This window comes from Beta vulgaris, chromosome 3, assembly GCF_026745355.1.
Source record: "Beta vulgaris subsp. vulgaris cultivar EL10 chromosome 3, EL10.2, whole genome shotgun sequence".
NCBI lineage: Eukaryota > Viridiplantae > Streptophyta > Magnoliopsida > Caryophyllales > Amaranthaceae > Beta > Beta vulgaris.
Window position 1 is genome coordinate 5,327,073 of NC_079204.1, and position 7,770 is coordinate 5,334,842.

General features: G+C 33.1%; 1 non-coding gene across 1 annotated transcript; it reads left to right on the forward strand.

The window, feature by feature from the left end:
- The first annotated feature begins 7,539 nt into the window (after window positions 1-7,539).
- TRNAM-CAU (transfer RNA methionine (anticodon CAU)) lies at window positions 7,540-7,611 on the forward strand. The gene has a single exon. It is a non-coding gene; the product is annotated as a tRNA-Met (tRNA).
- The last annotated feature ends 159 nt before the right edge of the window (window positions 7,612-7,770 follow it).

A 7,770-nucleotide genomic window follows, 5' to 3' on the forward strand; every position in this document is an offset into this window, starting at 1 on the left:
CACTTAATTTGATGATGATCATTTAAAGAAGACTTATGAAAGTAATTAATTAAATGTGATGACATATTTATTCTTATAATAAGTTTAATAATATGGGTTTGGTTCGTATATTGCTACACCTACCCACTGGGTAGACAATCCACTACTAATAAGTAATAGAGCATTAGAAAAATAAGGGAAAAAATATATGCAGGCATGCAGCGCTAAGAGCTGTCCATAAGAAGCTAAAAATGGAAATAAGTTGCATTAATCGATCATTTATTACATCGGTTGATGCAAAAAAATTCCATAAATTTACAACTTATTTTCATTTTAAGTAGTGTATTTATGTCTTACATGCAACCGTAATGACTGCAGCCTACATATAGCATAACCCAAAATATAATTATTATGTAGAATTGTATTTCATTACCACGACCCTTAATAAATTTTTATTAATGGTGGGTAGTCTACCGGTGGATAGACCAAGTTTTTTCCGTTTGGTTGAGTAAGTTCATAAAACTACAATTATGATTAGTTAAAATAATGTGAAAGATATGTGCGTAGGAAGAGGAAGAAGCATGTGGGGACAAAAATGAGACAACTAAGGAAATTGGAATTCATTGCATTGCTATTTATTGCTTGCTTCAACATCATCAGCATTGCATTAACTACCATTCTTTGGTCTTACAGCTAAATTTCTGTTATTTATTTCAAAGTCTTTTCATGATTTTGATTTGTTAATATGGATGTCATGTGAGCAGCCTGGTTTTCCATTTTTTCCCCATCCTATAGTCATTGTCTTTTGTTATGGGAATTTTGTTTGCATAATCTATATCTTTAAGCCTTTTTATTGGTCTAGGGAGAATGAGACTCAATAATTAATATGGTGTGTTTTGGAGGGTTTGGGAAAAAAAAGTAATAAAGTGACTAATACCTTTGTTCCTATCTTATATTTAGGAACTTAGCTTGAGGTTAATTTTATATAGGTTTGTATGTTTTTGTAATAATGTATAGTTTTAATAAAAGGTTCTAATATAAGAGCATCAACATTGATGAGACGCTGACACCTCTATTTAATTCATTATCTCGCCTCTATTTGAGTGAATTTACGAAAATTGGATAGGGTGCTCAAATATAGAGATCTCTAAAAGTTTGGCTCTTCCACGAAAGAGCAATCAATGAGAGGTTGCCACATGGCTATATGGTAGACAAAATGGTGAGATAGAGGAAAAAGGTAGGATAATTTTGTTGGGTGAGCCTTACAATGTGGGTATTTGGTAGTAAAAATATATTGGGGGAGAGGTAAGGGTAAAATTAGTGGAAAGTAAGGTGGAGGACGGATGAGAGAAGAGAGAAATAATGGACTTGCACGTCAATGTAGATGGTCTAACGCACACAACTCTTTCAAGGCTGAAAGCTTCACCTTGGAAGATTTTGCAAATGTGCATGTTTATGTAAGGCCACATTCTTTTGAATTGGGAGAAATTGAATTTAACTTGAAATAAGTCTAAAATAACAAGGCCTAAAGATTTGATCTTTTCAACAAAAACTTCATCTAGTGTTGCACTTTTGCTACAGATCTCATGAGAAAACAAAGATTAGGATCTACACGTACGTACATATCAATAGACTTTATGATAGGGATGGAAATGGACGATGGATCATATATTCATATCCATCATCCGCTTCATCCTGATTTATTAAGCGGGTGAAAACCCAAAATAAACGGATGAAAAGCAGACAGCGGGTGAAAACGGGTGATGGATGCGGATCGGATGCAGGTGTTATTTTATCATCCGTCACCCGCTTAACACTCACCCATCAGCCATATTATCAATTAGACATGTTTATTTACTTGCTTTATTAAAAAAATTAGTTGAAAATTTTAATAAATATATATCTTATGGCATATTTTTCGTAACGCTAACCACCCTACCCATTCGTTCACCCGGTGGATGATGGATGGATGGATGCGGGTGATGGCTTATGCGGGTAATGGATGGATGTCATGTGGGTGAAATTCCATCTCCCCGAACCCAATCCATTTCCATCTCTTATGTCAAAATATCTGCCATATGGCACCTTGCTCATGCTATGAATTAAGTTTATTTGTATCATCCTCTACAACATCCACTTATAGACTAGTGTAAGACTGTAAAGTTACATACATGAAAAAAAATTAGCAACGAGGCTTGATCATGAGACCATGAATGGATGAACTAAGAAGACTTAGCTTATCAACTAAGCTATCCAAAATTTTCGTGATTCTTCAACGTACTCTACATTGTGCATACAAATGTTTTGTCATTCCTTTTGCAATTTCATTTATACAATAATTACCACTTTCATATTATAGTAATATATACAAGTAATTGGGTTATCGATGGAGCCGGTAAGTTTTTTTTTTTAGAAAACCCATCAGTGGAGATCATACTATATCATTCAAAGCAACAACAATAACATCATCCGGGACATCGTCTACCCAAACACGCTTGCCAATCTTCCAAGGCTGGAAATGACCTAACATATGAACAACCTTATTCCCTGACCGTTTAACAAATGTTCAAACAACATAATGAAAAGAACTAGCTAACACTAACGCATCATCAATAATTAAATTAAACTCACTAGATCCCCTTTACCACTCCTCAAAACTTGTATAGCTATGAGGCTATCACTCTCAATTTCAATGTGAAAATGCCCCAACTCCTTCGGCACCTTCATGCCATAAAAGATAGCATTTGCTTTCGCTACCCGAGGCTCCCACATCTCCTCGAACCGGAATGGTAAGATAGAAATGTTCACAGTTTTAATGACCAAGGCCAACGACTAGTGTTCTATTACATAATGATAAGATAGAAAGGTCAATAATCATGCATGAATAAGTTACTAACATTAATTTTCTTATTAAAAACATTCATCTCTTGGAATATTGAATAGCTTATCTATGTAATGATCTCACAATCATAAGATCATTGTTCTATGACTAGATTAAGAGTACTAACAAGTAACATGGTGTGATTAGTATATTAATCATAGATATGATGAATAACAACATGGTACGGTTAGTACTAATTACGTGAGCTATACCCTTAATGCTATTGATCGAAGGGAAAAAAATATTAATTAGGCTAACACGTACATCAAATTAAAGAATACATGACCAAAGTCTTTCTCGGAGATGCATTAATATTATATATGCATGTTATAGCTAAACTACGTATATCAATATTGCATCAAGGATGTTTTGGCCTAATGGTTAAGATTGAGGCGTTGTGAACGATAAATCACAGGTTCAAATCTTCCTCCGTTTTTTGTACTTTGTACTGTTTTTGTGGTTCATAGGATTAAAAAAAAGTATACCAATATCAAATGTCCATATTGTTGAGAACTCCACGTTCAAAGAAGTAACATGTTAAACAGAATTATGACTTAGTATAATTTTTGGCCAAGTAACATGGGTGAAATTGAACACAAATATATATAATTATATATAGATGAATTATTAAGGTGTCATGTGAGGCTCACCACTTTTAAGGAGAAGTTTCACTAATCATGGGTCAAATGAGAGAATTTTTAATGTGTATATACTTCTTCAATTTTAACACATAGCCAAAGTAGAAAAAGTTTGCTTTATTATAAAAATAGTTTTTTGCCATTTCAAAATATATACAATACAGGTGGGTCAATTGTATATATGAGAAAATAAGTACAAATCTTCAGAATATATTAGGTGATCCTTATAAGAAAAGGATGTCTTTTGAACTATTATTCTTTTGTCATTTGGTGGATTCTAATACAATGCTTAAAATTTTGCTTTCCTTAATTCCATCCTATTGCTTCCGTCATATTATTGTGATAATTTTTCTCAAATGCGGCCCAATGCTCCAATCCCCATTATTGATTTCTTATAAAAAATACATATTGCATTGGAAATTTTTTGAGTAACCCTCAAATTTCCAATTTTTTAAGACAAATTAATTACAATAAAATATTAATATTTATATTCATACAATAAATTAAGAGAAGAAGTTACATAAAAATAATATCTTGATATACTCCTAACTAATAAAAATTAAATAATAAAAAGGTTGACAACCCTTAAGGTCACTCGACCATTCAACGATTCTAAACGTTATTACATAAAAAAAAGGAAGGGTCAGTACTAGACTAGTAGTAGTTTAAAAAGTTAATGAAAATATATGGTGCGTCATCTCTCTATTTTTTTTATTAGGAAAAATAATTGGTCAGAAGACCAACCCCTACTAGGCTACTAACCTTCAGGGTACACCAGTTCAAAGGCAATGTATAAGGCTAAATAGTTTAGAATTAAATGCCCAATATATTATTGGGATGAGGATTCGAACCCTAAGCAACACCCTGGAATTCGGGGTGGTACCCTGGGCATCATCTCTCTGTTTATTGAGTGCAGTATGGGTCCAATTCATATATACCTAACAACACTATTAGTAATACTTAGTTTGTTCTCCTCATCTTATGTTCACCTATTTGAGTTAAAAATTTAGATCTTATCTATATTACAAAGGCTAAAACTATTAAATTTAGAAACAATACGAAACGGGCTTGGGTGACCTAAATAAGGAGGAGGAGAGATTTATTGTTAAATTTTAGGATTATATGAAAATGGGCTTGGGTAACCCAATAAGGAGGAGGAGAGTTTGGTCCACTTACAAGCCTAAGGAGGTTCCATCCTAAAACCAATTGGTGATAGGAGGAGTAACTCCTAATTTTATAAAGTGGTTTATTATCTTCTCTTTCTCCAATGTGGGACACTTACAAGTGGACTTTCAATGGATTTCAACACACCCCCTCACTTAGCTTGTGAGTGTCCTTAGAAATTCAGAGCTAACTGAAAAGGTCAGAGTAATAATCCTCTTAGGGGCTGGACATCCTATCGAGATAAATCCTTATCTAGTAGCGATCAAACACCCAGTTTAGACGAGACCTGCAACCCGGGCTCTGATACCATGTTAAAGGACCAACTCAACCAAAAGCTTAAGCTTATGGTTGAGGCCCCAATAATAGTTTTGTACTCTATCACACCCCCTTACGCAAGAGCCCTTTGGGCTTGAAGTGTGGATGCAACACAAGCCTCCATCGCTCATACCCGGTGCTTAATATTCCACTGAGAAAGAAGGAGTGGATGAGATTCGAACCCGTGACTTATTTTGTCACGCTGGCTCTGATACCATGTTAGAGGAACAACTCAACCAAAAGCTTAAACTTATGGTTGAGGCCCCAGGAATAGTTTTGTACTCTATCAAATACGTTCATATGAGCTAGGTAAAGGCTAAAAAGAGCAAATAATTTCATATACTTTCTTTGTTTTTTAGTTGCAACAATATGTTTTTTTAGGAGTTTTTATTTAGATGCAATATTTTCTTTCTTGGTAAAGATTTTGGGAGGTAATTTGACTATTTTATTCTCGCTACCTAACCAACATGTAAAAAGTATGGGCAATTGGGTCAAATTTTACTCCATCTCCTCTTTCCTTAATATTTTTGCGAAAAGACATTTGTTTCAACTAAAAAATATAGAAGCATTATGAGTTAGAATAGAACCCAACAAGAAATTTATATTAGGGCTTAGTAAGCTCTGATAAGATTGATTAAATAAAAAGTAATACTGAAATGAAGAGAACAATAATTTTGCAAGTGTTGCCTTTGAAATCGAAGAAGAAGAAGATTTGTAGTCGTCGGGTGGGCCGTGGGCGACTTATCTTCCACACTCACTGCCTCATTTATGGTGATTTACCCACGCGAGCGCGAATAGAAGGCATGCATGAACAATGATTTTAGTTTTCGTGATTTCTAGTAATTTTTAGTTTTGAGATATTTCTAAATTAATTGATAGCGCTCTATTGCTCATATTAATTCAGGGTTTTCTGGAGGTTACTAGGGTTCTATGTATCCTATTGGGTAAATAAAATCTCTAAGCCTTTTGTAAAACTCCTTGTAAATCTTCTAAGTTTCTCTATTGAAGATTATAGAAAAGCTCGTGAATTCCCTACTTGTGGACTAGGTCACATTGAACGAACCAATTAAATCCTTGTGTCTTTTATTCCTCTTCTTTATTGTTTTCTTCCTAATCCGTATTAAACCAAACACAACACATTCTAATACTTAACAGCTATGTATCAAATAAAAAGGCTAAGAAAACAAGGCTCCAGTAATACTAATTTAGTACGCTACATACAACTTTATAAAAGATTAAAAGCTATACTTATTATTTTTTAACAATCCTGTAATTTGGAGATATCGCATACACGTAATTGCATGGATGTTGGATATAAAAGTATAAAACGAACTATGATATTTGTCGTTTGTATGCAATTAGTCAATGACAAATTGTATAGATCATGAAAATCCGCCATCCTCTACCACGACTTTACGTTTCTTTGAGCTACAAGAAAACTTAAAATATTTCTTTCCACAGTACACTTTTATAAAAATCCTTCAATTTTTACAATAAGTTGATTAATAATTTATTTGGAAATGATCATTTCATTTGACATGGTGAATTTCACATAATTTAGATATTTGAAAATCCAAAATATTTAGATTTTGGGGTAATTCCATACCCTTATTATAAAATTTGGAGTTCAAAAAAAAAGGAGAGATATTAAAAGAAAAGGTAATGTCATATGGTAATGATATAGCTCAAGGCTAGTCTTAATAGTATCGGCTATTCGAGTAATCGTTAAAATTGGGACTTTATAAATGAGCTTACAATTTACTTCCTCTCTTTTAAAATAATTGTACCGTTTGCTTTTCACGTTTGCCAAGACGTTTTTTAAAACGTTAATATCTTTAATTGCGTATAAGTAAAAAGTTATAAAAAGTTGATATTTAAGATCCTCATATTGAGACGAATTTAACAGGATCCTACATGACTATGTTTTTTCTTATACTACCTCTGTTTTTATTTAGTTGCAACATTTTGACTTTCACGCTTGCCAATGTACAATTTCAAATCGTTTTATCTCTAATTGTATGTAAGTAAAAATTATAAAAATTTGATATTATGAAAGCTTACATCGAAACGAATCAAACAAGACCCCACATGACTATATTTTGTTTAACATATAAATCAATAAATGTGGTCAAATAAGAGAACATGAATAGTGCAATTTGTCAAACGTTGCAACTAAAAGAGAACGGAGGTAGTATAATGGTATGAGAAGGCTTGTCAAAATTAATTTGTAAATAATGACCAAATGTCAAATGCTAAATGATACAACTATTTTGAAACAGAGAAAGTGTATTATAACACCATAAACCAAGACAAAGAGGAGAAAGTGAAACTTTGATTGCCAATTCATAATTGTATGCTAAAGTCATAAAATTAGAAAATTATTACGAGCAGAATAAGTCAACGCATATATTAACAGTTAGTACACTGCACCAAAAAAAAAAAAAAAAAAAAAAACAGTTACAATTCCTTGATTCCTTCTTCCGACGAATGAAGTTTACTAGCTTTGTCGCATATGAAACCGATACAATACAAAAAAATATTTTGGAGAAGAATACCAACAACATCAGAGTGGCGCAGCGGAAGCGTGGTGGGCCCATAACCCACAGGTCCCAGGATCGAAACCTGGCTCTGATAGATTGTGAGAGAAAGCTTCCTTTGCCAACTTTTTTTTTTTTTTTTTTATAACTATAGAGGAAGTGGATTCGATTATGGCCAAGTTTTTTTTAGCAGCCTGCTATGGGCTAAATTATACTTCATATGCTAAAATCTATACTTTTAATAATAATATACTTC